This window comes from Cervus elaphus, chromosome 3 (assembly GCF_910594005.1).
Source record: "Cervus elaphus chromosome 3, mCerEla1.1, whole genome shotgun sequence".
In the NCBI taxonomy this organism is placed as follows: domain Eukaryota; kingdom Metazoa; phylum Chordata; class Mammalia; order Artiodactyla; family Cervidae; genus Cervus; species Cervus elaphus.
Window position 1 is genome coordinate 47,749,327 of NC_057817.1, and position 14,810 is coordinate 47,764,136.

At 42.2% G+C, this 14,810-nt stretch overlaps 1 protein-coding gene across 2 annotated transcripts in view; it reads right to left on the reverse strand.

Moving 5' to 3' along the window:
- XPOT (exportin for tRNA) overlaps positions 1–14,737 on the reverse strand; it is a 154,307-nt gene extending 139,570 nt beyond the window's left edge. For both annotated transcript variants that reach the window (XM_043888153.1, XM_043888163.1), the window contains exon 1: positions 14,631–14,737. The gene's annotated coding sequence lies outside the window, so the exon portion shown is untranslated. The remainder of the gene's footprint in view (positions 1–14,630) is intronic.
- Between the last annotated feature and the right edge of the window lie 73 nt (positions 14,738–14,810).

Consider the following 14,810-nt stretch of genomic DNA (forward strand, 5'->3'; position numbering starts at 1 on the left):
CTGGTCCCATCACTTCATGGCAAATAGATGGGGAAACAACGGAAACAGTAACAGACTTTATTTTCTTGGGCTCCAAAATCAGTGCAGATGGTGACTGCAGCCATGAAATTAAAAGACGCTTGCTCCTTGGAAGAAAAGCTATGACAAACCTAGGCAGGATATTAAAAACAGGGACATTACTTTGCTGACAAAGGCCCACACAGTCAAAGCTATGATTTTTCCAGTAGTCATGTATGGATGTGAGAGTTAGACCATAAGGAAAGCTGAGTGCCGAAGAATTGATGCTTTTGAACTGTGGTGTTGGAGAAGACTTGAGAGTCCCTTGGACTGCAAGGAGATCAGACCAGTCCATCCTAAAGGAAATCAGTCCTGAATAGTCATTAGAAGGACTGATGCTGAAGTTGAAGCTCCAACACTTTGGCCACCTGATGCAAACAGCTAATTCATTAGAAAAGACAGATGCTGGGAAAGATTGAAGGCAGGAGAAGGGGGAGACAGAGGATGAGATGGTTGGATGGCATCACTGACTCAATGGACAAGAGTTGGAGCAAGCTCTGGGAGATGGTGAAAGACAAGGAAGCCTGGCGTGCTGCAATCCATGGGGTCACAAAGAGTTGGACATAACCGAGTGACTGAATAACAACAACTACTGAGTATCAACTATGTGCGAGTTACTGTAAAGATGAACAAGACCCAGTGCCAATCTTCAAGATTACTATATGGCAAGCTTGTAATACATTAACTACAGAGATAATTATGTGATAAAATAGTTGAGAATAAATGACCAGGAGGTACAGAGTTTTATGAGTTAGAAGGCAAAGAGGCTTGGATTTACCTTATTGAGATCATCAGTAAAATTTTCATGAAGGAAGTAGCATTTGAGATGAGGCTTGAAAAACAGTAACTTTTGCATATTCTGGGATATGAGAGAAGAATATTCCAGGCCACTGGTACAGTAACAGCAAAGGTACAGAAGTGGGAAAGCAGGAGAGATTTTTAGGAAACTCACTAACTATTTTGCCAAAGTATAAATTGGATGTTTTGGGGAGAGGGCAGTTGGATATACCACAACTGGAAAAGTATAGTTAGGAGTCAGGTTGTGAGGAGCTTTTCAAATTCGTTCCCTCACTTCTTCAACACTGACGGAGCACCTGTGCCTGCCATTGTTTTAAATAGAGGGGTCAAAGGATGGGAGACGAGAGTGCTGGAAGCATGTCAACTGTGTCTCCACAGACGTTCACCACTATAAGCCTAAACATTCTTTTCATAAAATGAAGTCATATTATTTGTCTGCTCCCCAAACTTCATACTGAATTAATCAAGCTTATTAACGGTGGTACCTGAGTCCATGAGATTCCTATCTCACAGGGGTTCAAAAGTAATTTTGAGAAAGAAAGAAACACATTTGCAACCAAATATACTTTTCATCATACACTCTAATTTCCAGAAACTAGGTCAAATTCCTTAGCAGGTTTGGAAGGATTTAACCTGTTCCTCTCTGGCAGTGGTGACCTCCGCAGCCTGTTCCATGAGAGGCTGGTCCCATTTGGTTTGTCCCATTGGGGTGATATCATGATGGTAATCACATCCCAGTAGCTGATCCACCAACCAGCCAAATTTGGACTTTATCAACTGGAAGCAACTGCTAAAGAATTCTAAGGACAAATTCTTGCAGCTGTTTTCAGCCTCAAACATGACTGGAATATCAATCTGTAAGTTGGAGGTGGCACATGCTGAGAATCTGTTGAAACTAAAGGAACCCAGATTTAAAAGTGGCAAACTTAAGCACCCCCCCTCCCCAGCTATTAAAACAAAGAGGCTATGTCTACATTTAAATACTTTAAAAAAGAAATGTGAAATAACAAAACATTAAGAGTAGAAATGAAAGTTATTGACATGCAGGGCAATTATACAGATGACAAATTAAAATGAAATGTTAAATATATTAGGGAAAAGGCTACACTAAAAGATTATCATTCACTCAAAGCGTTATAATAAGAAGGCTTCCCAGGCTGAGTGTTCATTGAATGTAAGGTGCCCAAAAAGCTTTCTCAGTTTGAAGTTCAAATCTGGGGAACTCCCTGTCCTCTGGGCTTTAACCCAGGCCTGACATTACTCACTCAGGAACCGCTGCCAACCTTGTTTTGCCATCCAAGCAGAAAACAGCACTGCAAGTCTTCACAAAAAGCCTCTGGGCCTTGAACAGCCTTACTGATGCAAGTGAATTTACTTACTCATCTATCTACTACTCACATGTTAGTCTCCTAATAAGATAAAGAGCCTTAGAGTACCTAATCTTTGTCCTTTCACCCCCTCCAATCTGAAATGCACGTTGGGGCAGTCCAATTAGGAAAATGGCCTAGTTTTGATCCTCTAGATAAATATAAGAGGTTTTTCTTTCTTTTTTTTTTTTCGGGGTGGGGAGATTGTTGTAAGACTTACAGGATCTTAATTCCCCAATCAGGGGCTGAACCCACCCCCACCCCACCACCCTGCCGTTAGCGAAACTGCAGAGTCCTAACCACTGGACTGCCAGGGAATTCCCAGGAGTCATTTTTAAAATCAAATTTCGGTTGGGCGACTCTCTCTATAGCTTAGAAAGGAAGACACAGCAGAAATATAATTTATTCAATTCAGTCAATCAGTATATGTGTTTTAGTGCCTAATATATTCTTAGCACTGTGCTTGGTGCTATTAGGAGGAGAAGCGTCGGAGGCTAATAGTCAGAGGTACAGGATCAACACAGATAAATAAGGAAGGTATGAGACACTACATGACGAGCTGTTATCTCTCTCCTTTGTATACACTGTGCTAAGAAGGCACCCCGTCAGACTGCCTCGCTTCCATGGTGACAGTTACTAAGGATGCGCAGATCCACATGCGAACAGGTCACACAGTTCTGTTTTGTTGTTATGGTTTCTAAATATGCAGTTTTTCTTGCTCTTTTTCCTAAGTATGCAGTTTCTTCAGTGAGATGAATGGTTCTTAATATCAGTCTCCAATTTTCTCTATGAATTCTCTGTATTCAAGTCCTTAAAGAGCACCTCAGCCCATCCATGCTGATCCTGCACAATCGGGCGGGGGGGGGGGGGGGTTGTTTCTGTTGCTTGGGGATCAGGCTTTAACCTTTCATGTGTAGCGTCGAATGACCTCAAGGGTCCCAGGCCTCTAGGTTTACCTGGCCCTTGAATACATAGGTGGTGATTCCCCAAGGATACCCCAAGGTTAAGAAGAAATTCTTGGCCTTCTCTAAATTTCTCCTTCTTAGTGGCTGCTATCTCCTCTTTGCCCCACTTCATCCTAGCCGTCACCACTGCCCCACCCCCCTCATTTATTCCTGAAGAACCATTCTGTACAAGTGGTTGTTTACAAAAGACTTACTGAAGGTCTGGGAATTACAAGAGGAATTACTATACTGTAAGCACAGGAAATGGCAACCCACTCCAGTATTCTTTCCTAGAAAATCCCATGGATGGAGGAGCCTCGTGGGCTACAGTCCATGGGGTCGCAAAGAGTCGGACACGACTGAGCGACTTTTCACTTTCACAAGCACAGGACAGAAAATATAAGTATCCAAAAGTTCTATGGTCACTTTCAACACAGGGAATTTATCACTATATTTTCTTCTCAGGTCCTGCCTGCTGCCATTTTGCTCAGATTTCCTTCTCCTTCATCTTTTTTCTGAGTTCCACAGGTCCAAATCACTGTAATTTTATTACTCCAAACAAAGCATTAAAAATTTTCACTGTCAAATCGTCCCCATAGAGACTAGTTCACAATCCCAAGGGCTGGTCTTTTTTTTTTGTCCCCTCTCCTCAAACAGAATCTCCATTTACCCCAGAGGTGAATTTTGCTGTTCCCCTAGAATGTAATATCAAAGTGAAACTCACTCAGTTGTGTCTCTCTGTGAACCCATGGACTTAGCCCACCAGACTCCTCTGTCCATGATATTCTCCAGGCAAGAATACTGGAGTGGGTTGCCATTCCCTTCTCTAGGGGATCTTCCTGACCCAGGGATTGAACTCAGGTCTCCTGCTTTGCAGGCAGATTCTTTACCATCTGAGCCATAAGGGGAACCATAATGTAAAATAGCAGCTAAATATAATTATTTTTTTAAAAGGTACTTGTTTTCTTTCCCTTTCACATGCTTTTGGGCTTTGTTTAATCTGCATTCATGGTAACTTTTTTTCTTGAGACTGACGTAAGTCAAAGTTTCAGAAACATTATGCCTTGTCCATAGGTCATTTATATGTTTAGAGAGAATTTTATTTCCTTTTTTTTTCTTTTTAAACTTCATTTCCTAAAAAAGTGATTCCTCCAAGATTGAGAAAAACTGTTGAATGATCTTGTGATTTTATGACTGCCCTGTGTAAGTGACAGGGAGCAGAATAAAAACTGGTTCCCTATAGAAAACTCCCTACTATATCTGGCATTATCCACAGGCCAAGAGTATTTTATATGCATGCAGCACAATTTTCATAAAAGAAACCTTTACATTCAGTCACAGGAATAGACAATTGGGCAGTGAACACAGCCCTGCTCTAAGGAAAAGAATCTCAGCTCTGACTACAGAAACATTTCCAAAAATGTTGAGGACTGATTTCTTGGAGGCATACTCAAATTACATTTGAATGTCACCCCCAAAAGAAAGTAACATATGACAGTAAAGAGGAGAAAACTTGATGAATATTTCCCCTTGGAAAGATCTCAATCTACATATTTATTTCTTACCTCTTAAGAGCCTGTTTTGTACTATGCAGGACACTGGACTAGGTATCATGGAAGATGTGAGGAAATAAAATTGAAATCCCACAGAAGCTTAGACTTCAGAGGGTAAAGAAAGTTCCACTATACAGAAGTAATAATTGTTGAATGAAAAACAAAGTAGAATTTATTCATAGAGTTCTGGAATTTTAGAACTTCAAGTATTTTTTAAAATTAATTTTTATTGAAATATGGGGTTTCCCTTGTGGCTTAGCTGGTAAAGAACTCACCTGCAATGCGGGAGACCCGGGTTCAATCCCTGGGTTGAGAAGATCCCCTGGAGAAGGGAAAGGCTATCCACTCCAGGATTCTGGTCTGGAGAATTTCAAGGACTGTACAGTCCATGGAGTTGCAAAGAGTCGGACACGACTGAGCGACTTTCACTTTACTGGAGTATAGTTGTACCTATATAGGTACACAGAGAGTCAAATAAGGATACACATATAGAGAGTATTGGTTGAACTACTCTTTGCTCTGCCAAAAAGCCAGAAAGTTACCTTTTTTTGCTTTTACCATACAGATATCAGCACACAAAAGTTGGAGCAAAGAAAATAAGAAAAGAAACGCTACTTGGGATGTCATAATACAGGAGCTACTTATTATTCTTAACAAATAATACACCAAGTTTCTACTTTTAAGGTGTTTATAGTCTAGTGGAGGAATAAAGTCAAAGTCGCTCAGTCATGTCTGACTCTTTGCGACCCCACGGATAGTCCATGGAATTCTCCAGGCCAGAATACTGGAGTGGGTAGCCTATCCCTTCTCCAGTAGATCTTCCCGACCCAGGAATCAAACAGGGGGCTCCTGCATTGCAGGCTGAGCTACCAGGGAAGCCCGGAAGAAGTAACTGGGCTATGATGATATAGAGAACTACATAGGTCACACAGCTAGAGCTAGGACCTAGGGAAGCTCACAAAGGGCATTCCATTAAGGGTGGAGGTAGAGAAGAGGGTGTCAGAGATTTCTCAAGGAAAGGAGTAAGGAACTGGCCAAAGACAAGAAGGAGTCTAAAGCTACAATACAGTAGTGGTGGTTGCTCTGCACTGGCTCTCAGCATTTATGCCAAACCTCTAGTATTTCTTTTCTTTTTAATATTTGTTTGGCTGGGTCGGGACTTAGTTGTGTGATGCAGGGTCTTTTGTTGAGGTGCACAGACTCTCTAGTTGTGACAGGTGAGCTACAGAGCACGTGGGCTCAGTAGCTGCTCTGTGGCATGTGGGATCTGAGTTCCCCAACCAGGGATCAAACCCGAGTCCCCTTCATTACGAGGCAGATTCCTAACCACTGGACCACCAGGGAAGTCCTCTAGTGTTTCTGAGACTGCAGGTGTCACTGTTGTTGTTATTCAGTCACCAGGTCGTGTCCAACTGTTTGCAACCCCATGGACTGCAGCACGCCAGGCTCCCCTGTCCCTCACCATCTCCCGGAGTTTGCCCGAGTTTATGTACATTGAATCGGTGATGCCATCTAACCATCTTATCTTCTGTCACCCTCTTTTGCTTTCAATCTTTCCCAGCATCAGGATCTTTTCCAATGAGTTGGCTCTTCATATCAGGTGGCCAAAGTATTCCAGCTTCAGCTTCAGCAGCAGTCCTTCTATTGAGTATTCAGGGTTGATTTCCTTTAGGATTGACTGGTTTGATCTCCTTGCTGTCCAAGGGACTTTCAAGAGTTTTCTCCAGCCCCATAGTTCGAAAGCATCAATTCTTCAGCACTCTGCAAGTGTTAAAGAAGGATAAAAACCACACGTCCCACATCTCCGTGCAGTTAGGGGTCTGCTTCTGCCAATTAGAAGCACTCGGAAGATGGATCAGAGGCTGGAGCCACCTGCTTTGTTTCTGCGAGTAAACCCAGCTGTGAACACGTTGGGCTTTACAGACTAGTCTAGGTACTAACTTCGTGCGTGCTGAGAGGTGGTCCCAGGAGCAGCAGTGGCTTCCTGACTACAGTGACAGCGCCGAGTCTTTGAACTCAACAGCACCAGTGGTGTCCCTGGACGCCCCAGCTCTCTGTCTACAGCAGAGATCGCCTCTTGCCTGGTAAACCAGCCCGGCAGTCTTGTCCTGGGAAGCACTCCTGGAGGCCCCACTTTTATCTCTTCAGCCTTTCCAGTAACCCTGTAAGCTCCTGATTCTCTGGATTAAATCTCCTGTTGCTGAACACGATGTGAGTGGGTCCTATTTCATGCACCAAATACACCAAAGAAATAAAAAAATACACAGTGCACCATGAGTAATATCATTTGCAAGGGTCATCAAATAAGGGGCCAAGATAGTGAATATGTATTTTAGGCATTGAGGGACCCTGTGATCTGGATCTACTTTTCTTTCTCCACCACTCCTAAGTGTTAAATACATTCACATTATTGTGCAACGATCTCCAGAATATTTTCATTTTGCAAAACTGAAACTCTATACTCCTTAAACGGCAAGTCCCCATTCCCCTCTCCCAGCCACCGGCAACTACAGCGATTCTACTTTCTGTCTCTGTAAATTTGACTATTCTAGATACCTCACATAAATGGAATCGAATATTTGTCTTTTCTCAACTGGTTTATTTCACTTAGCATAATGTCCTCATAATCCATGTTGTAGCATGTGACAGGATTCCCTCCCTCCTGTCCTTTTTAAGGCTGAAAAATATTCTACTGTATGCATATACCATATTTTCTTCATCACTCATCTATTTATAGACACATGGGTTGCTTCCACCTTTTGGCTGTTGTGAATAATGCTGTTATGAACATAGGTGTGTAAGTGCCTCTTTGACAGCCTTTCAGTTCTTTTGGATGTATACCAGAAAGGGGATTACTGGATCCCATGGTAATTCTATTTTAATTTTCTGAGGAAGCAGCACACTGTTTTCCGTAGGGGCTGTACCATTTTATGTTCCTACCAAGAGGGCACAAGGGTTCCAATTTCTCCACATCCTCGCCAACGTCTGTTATTTTGTGTTTGTTTGCTTTCAATGGTAGCCATTTTGATTTGCATTTCTCTAAACATTAGTGATGTGTATCTTCTTGCCCATTTTTAAAGTGGCTTCTATTTGATGTTGTTGAGTTGTAAGAGTTCCTTATAGATCCTGAATATTATCCCCTTACTTGATACATGATTTCCTTAGGCTGCCTTTTCACTCTGCTGCTTCTGCCAGGCCAGTTTTAGTCCATGCTCATGAATGGAAGTCTAGTCTGTAGCAACTTGCTGGCAGTCTGGCCAGATCTAGAGCCATCTTCCATCCTAAAGACACCAGTGGGAATGAGCTAGAGCATCTCTATCTTGGACACCCCAGGTCTTAGATACTCTGATTCCCTGTGACCTGTAAAAGTATACCCATGCTTTGAACCTGAACCAGCCAGCCTGAGGTTTCTGTGGCTGTCAAATCAGAAACAGCCTCAAGACTGGGTAAGTGGGACTCATGGAGGTAGACTCACTAGATTTAGGTTTTGCCAATGTCAAGTGCCTGCCACTAGACAGCTGAAATCAAACACAATCTTCACATCTGCTTTGTAATTTAGCACTGCTCCTTTCACTTCAAACAGTAGTGCAGTTCATCTTCTCTGATTCTCTGTTTATCCTCAAAGGATAAAATATCCCAACCTTAGAGACCTTAATGACTTCCAGGCAAATATACAGAAAATTAGGCTTCCCTCATGGTTCAGACTGAGAAGGCTATGGCACCCCACTCCAGTACTCTTGCCTGGAAAATCCCATGGACGGAGGAGCCTGGTAGGCTGCAGTCCATGGGGTCGCAAAGAGTAGGACATGACTGAGCGACTTCACTTTCACTTTTCACTTTTATGCATTAGAGAAGGAAATGGCAACCCACTCCAGTGTTCTTGCCTGGAGAATCCCAGGGACGGGGGAGCCTGGTGGGCTGCCGTCTATGGGGTCGCAGAGTTGGACACAACTGAAGTGACTTAGCAGCAGCAGCAGCAGCATGGCTCAGATGGTAAAGAATCTGCCTATGATGCGGGAGACCTGGGATTGATTCCTGGGTTGGGAAGATCCACTGGAGGAGGGCATGACAACCCACTCCAGTATTCTTGACTGGAGAATCCCCGGGGACAGAGGAGCATGACGGGCTACAGTCCATGTGGTCGCAGAGAGTCGGACATGACCGAACAACTAAGCACAGCACATACAGAAAATTAATGCAGGACTTAACGCAAAACCCAGTTCATGCAACACTTGCTCCAAAGAAACTCTTGCTGATTCTGCAGTGGTGGCTATTCTGCAGTGGTGCAATGGCATGCTGCCTTTGCTAAAATATCCTATTTGAAGAGATATGGTTACGATCTATAAAAGATCTATTTCCTTTTTTAACTACTGCCTTTTGAAAGACTTTAGGAAGCCTTACATGCCTTATTTTTCTGGCCCCCACAAGAAAAGGAAAACAGGATGGTTAAGGACAGAGCTGCACAAGGTCAAAAAGAAGAAACACTGGAAGAGAAGGATCCTGATTCCTCTTCCCTGACTTTTACTCTAAACCACTGCTATTCAAGTGTTTATCACTGCATTACTTCTAATCATGAACATCAAGGATAGTGACATTTATAAATTATTTCAGCTATAAGTAACAGAAAACCCAAACATAAGCACATTTGAAAAAATACAGTTTTTTTCCTCATCATAACAAGAAATCCAGAGATAGGTAGTTGCTTTTTAAAAAAATTTATTTTGGCTGCATCGGGTCTTAGTTGCAGTATGCAGGATCTTCAATCAGGGATTGAACCGACATTCCTTGCATTAGGGAAGTCCCCTGGTTTAAATGTTCAATGATCTTAAGGCCAGAAGCCCTTCATTTTCTTGACTTTTTGCTCACGGATGAAAGATGGCTACCACAGCCCCAGACATCCTATTCCTTACCAAGCAGAGAGAACAGGGAAGAGATGATACCATTTTTGGTTGTGCAATTGTATTTGGAAGGCAAAAGGTTTCCTGGAACTTCCCTTCAACTTCAGAAATTTACACCACTCCTAGCAAGGTTAGGAAAACAAAATACATGGGAATATTTGGTTTTCCCATCCCATAGGCAGGCAAATGAGAGAGAAGTTGGGGATGAATGCTGGTCTAAGTTACAGGGTTTGCCACAGTAAAAACCAGGAAACACCAAAATATTCAAGAATGTAAGTCTGAGTATAATGTATTACATGAGTCCTGCGGAGCTGTTACAAACTGTGGTATAAAAAAATACTCTGTGGCATGCAAAATTATTCATAAAATGTTATCAACTAAAAGTTAACATACAACACAATAGATGAGAAAACATCAAAGTTGTTGGGGTGACCTAAGTTTGGATAGGTTTTTAAAAGTAACATAAATATATGAAAAAAAAAAACAAAACTGGAACTGATCCTCTGAAATGTTGACTGAGGTTGGGTTTTGCAGGAAACCGACTCTGAGGCAGAGATCTGCGTGCAGGTGGTTTAGCACAGAATACTCTGAGAGGCGGCACCTGCAGGGGAGGCAGGGCTGGGCAGAGGGAGAGGGTGAACCACAGGGCAGCTGCCACAGCGTTGCTTCCGAGGTGAGTTCTGAAGCTGGATGTCTCAGACTGTCCCTTGCTCCTTTTTTAAAAATTTATTTTGGCTGCACTGGGTCTTAACTGCAGAATGCAGGATCTCCCACCAGGGATCAAGACCACATTGAACCCTTTTTTTTTTTTTTTTAAATAAGCAACTATTTATCTTTGAGGGACTGTGCCTTGTACCTTTACAAGTGACCAGTCATGGGATGTGGGCTGTCCCCAGGGAGGGGATGTAACCTAGTGTGAGGCAGTTGCCTTCACAGAAGGTAATCCTGGAGAACAACTCAACTGTGAGTCATCGGCAGCCAAGATTCCTGGCAGCTGTATCCTGAGCTCCAGGCAGGATACCAGTGTTCACCGGAAATGTCAACAGTGACTACCTCTGGGTTTGCGGATTAACGTTGGTTTTCTCTCTTTTAGAAATATTTTCGTAATGAGTATAACATTGTTCTAAGGATTAAATGAGTTAATACACAGAAGGCACTTAGTACAGTTCCTGGAATTTATTAAGTACTCAATAAATTTAGCTGTAATTATTTTGTGTGTGTGAATAGCTAAGAAGAGAAGCTAAAGGCAAAGGAGAAAATGAAAGATATTCCCATTTGAATGCATAGTTCCAGAAAACAGCAAGGACAGGTAAGAAAGCCTTCCTCAGTGATCAACCCAAAGAAATAGAGGAAAACAATCGAATGGAAAAGACTAGAGATCTCTTCAAGAAAATTAGAGATACCAAGGGAACATTTCATGCAAAGATGAGCACAATAAAGGACAGAAACTGTATGGATCTAACAGAAGCAGAAGATATTAAGAAGAGGTGAATAGAATACACAGAAGAACTGTACAAAAAAGATCTTCATGACCCAGATAACCATGATGGTGTGATCACTTACCTAGAGCCAGACATCCTGGAATCTGAAATCAAGTGGGCCTTAGGAAGCATCACTACAAACAAAGCTAGTGGAGGTGATGGAATTCCAGTTGAGCTATTTGAGATCCTGAAAGATGATGCTGTGAAAGTGCTGCACTCAATATGCCAGCAAATTTGGAAAACTCAGCAGTGGCCACAGGACTGGAAAAGGTCAATTTTCATTCCAGTCCCAAAGAAGGGCAATGCTAAAGAATGTTCAAACTACCGCTCATTTCACATGCTAGCAAGGTAATGCTCAAAATCCTTCAAGCTAGGCTTCAGTAGTGTGTGAACCGAGAACTTCCAGATGTACAAGCTGGATTGAGAACAGGCAGAGGAACCAGAGATCAAATTGCCAACATTTGTTGGATCATAGAGGAAGGAAGGGAATTCCAGAATAACATCTACTTCTGCTTTACTGACTATGCTAAAGCCTTTGTCTATGTGGATCACAACAAACTGTGAAAAATTCTTCAAGAGCTGGAAATACCAGACCACCTGACCTGTCTCCTGAGAAACCTGTATGCGGGTCAAGAAGCAACAGTCCATGGGATTGCAAAGAGTTGAACACAATTTAGTGACTGAACAACAACGCAACAAAAGTCACTAAGTTTCGGGGTCATTTAATATGCAGCAGTAGATGGCAAGCATATCGTCAACAGCAAACATTTATTGCTACTGTCCAAAGCGTCTTGCTAATAGACTAAACCAGATGATCCTTTAAGGTAACCTGTATTTTTACAGCATCAATGTTTTAATAGCCTATCATGTCACTGACTCAGTATCTTTCTCCTACAAAATTCCTTTAAGACAAGGAGAATCAGCCAATCAAATATAAACAGACATTAATAAACATCCATTAAGTTTGTAGAAATAAAGAACCTCAGCTGAAGCTGGAGTCAGAACATGTCTGTAGGGAGAGCTCTCATGGTTGTGCATCATCAGTTACTCCAAACTGTAAGGGACATACCCCTACCTCTTTCCCACAGGAAGGTATTGCTTACTTTACTATTTAGCAGGAAGAAGAAAACCATCTTTCTGGTCAACCACTGCCCAGTCAATCAAAGACTGTAGCACCACAAACAGTGAAAAGCCTCCATAGGCCATACTTTGAACTCTCTGCTTCCTCCCGTGAACTATTTAGTTATGACAGCCCCTTCAGTTCAGTTCAGTTCAATTCAGTCCCTCAGTTGTGTCCAACTCTTTGCGACCCCATGGGCTATAGCCTGCCAGGCTTCTCTGTCCATGGAATTCTCCAGGCAAGAATACTGGAGTGGGTAGCCATTCACTTCTCCACAGGATCTTCCTGTCCCAAGGATCGAACCCAGGCCACCTGCATTGCAGGTAAATTCTTTAGTATCTAAGCCACCAAGGAAGCCCTTCCATGTCCTCTGGACTTGCCTGTGGTCCACCATAGTTTCCATTACCTGAATTGCAATTCCTCTGGCTATTTCTGTGTAAACTCTTTTGCAGGTAAAATAATTGGCTACTATTAAATTTGATAAGTTCAAGGTATTATTCTAGATGCTCTGCTGATTAAAAGGTCAGATGTTGTGAACGATAAAAGCAACAATAGTAACAATAAGTGTTAACTAGTATTTATTAAGCATCTATTTTGTCTTAGTGTTTTAGACACTGTGCATACACTCTCATTTAACCTTAATATATAGAAGAAGGAAATGGCAACCCACTCCAGTATTCTTGCCTGAAGAATTCCATTGACAGAGGAGCCTGGGGGTCACAAAGAGTTGGACACAACTGAGTGACTAACACACAACCTTAATATATATTGCCAAATGTTTTCCAGGAAGGTCATACCAAGTTACACTCCCATCTGTAAGGTATAAGAACAGAGTCCCTGCATGTCTACCAGCACATAAAAAAAGATTTTTGCAAAATCTGGTAGGTGAAAAATATAATAATCTGCATTTCTCTGATGACTAGATCTTGATATGTTAAGCACATCAGACCTCTGCCTGACATACAGTTACAAAGATCTTTCGCCAAGGATGGCACTGTGTTTTCTTGAAATTTTTACAAACAATTCAATCCCTTCCTGGAATTGTAATTTCTTCCAATTCTTTCATAATTACGTTCTTCTATTTCTAGATCAATTAAATTTTCACTTGTATTTCTTTCTAGTTTGTTTACAATTTTGTTTTTTACATACGCAATTATTTTTTGTTGCAGGATACAGAGGGAAAGTTTTTTTTTCTTCCGCATAATCATGTCTCCTTCACTATTAATTGAGTTTTCCTTTCCCCACTCATCTATGATGCTACCCTTACTATCTAAGGAATTCTTACATATCTTGAATATGTTTATGAGCTTTAAAATTGTCTTTCACTGTCTGTCAGTTTTGGTGCTAGTACTACATTTTTTTTGTTTTTTTGATTACTTACTTTTCTACTCATTCATTTAGAACCATCACATTGTCTTCCAGGAAGCCTTGATTCCTCCAAAAAGACACCACGGCTGCCTCCCTTTTTACCTTTATAACATATAAAATTCTGCCTTTAATCACAGTTAACAGAGTTGATCTTACTCAATTATATTCTTGAGAGCAAGCAACAGATACAGTATATATTCATTAAAATCAAATTATGGGATGTTATATTAAAAGGTAACAATGGCAGAACAGATCTCATTTGACCAACAAAATGAAAACCGGCAAGTCCCTCACTTGACGAAGGAACATCATTGTGCCATCCATGATGAAAAGATTGTAAAGTCTAGGTTACCCTAGACTCTGCTCTAGGGAAATCACCACTTCGTAGGGGAAAGAGACATGTAAATTTATGTGACTAAACACAATATAACTAAATAGTATAAAATAAATTTAAAAAAGCATGTACAAGGAAAGAGAAAAGTAATAGCTAAGTGAGCAGTGGGCAGTGTCTCAAGCAGGAGACATACACATGAGCTGGGTTATGGAATTTATTAAATGTCAGAAAAATCTGTAATTAACCTGAATGGCAAAGTGGATCGATTCAGATTCTTTAACAGAAGTTACATTACGGTAGCCTTCATTCTGAGAACTTTTTAAGGAAGCCTGATGTAGCACGGCCAAGCCCAGGAGCAGCTCAGCGCGGAAGCCCTTTCGTTAGCACGAACTTGAGATGACTAGAACCCCCACAGAGGCGAGAATTAACTCGTGTGATTGGGTGAAAATCAGACACAGAAGGAAAAGAAATAAACTTTTACCCACGTGAGGCTTCTATAAACCACTTACTGGGGTTGGTTTGAAAGCAATGACTACAGAGTCCTTGTTGTGAGAGACAGCACGCTTCTAGGCCGCAGCCTCAATTCCTTGCCCTGCGCCTCAGGCTCGGCGGAGCCCAGGCCAGAGGTTAGCCCTAGAACTACTGACGTCAAGTAACCGTGACGTCATCAGCACTGACGCAGTCTCACGGGGCGGGGCCTCTCAGCTCACCTCTGAACGTCAGCTCCACGGAGCAGCGAGTTGGCCTCTTAGCGCTCTGCCCTGGGGGTCCGAATAGTCAGAGCTGCGGGAACGGAAGCGCCGAAGCGGCTCAGGAGCTGAGCGGCGGTCACCCGTCTCTCGCCTGAACTCTTATCCTCGTCCTCTCTGACGCCCAGGCTCAGTCCGGGC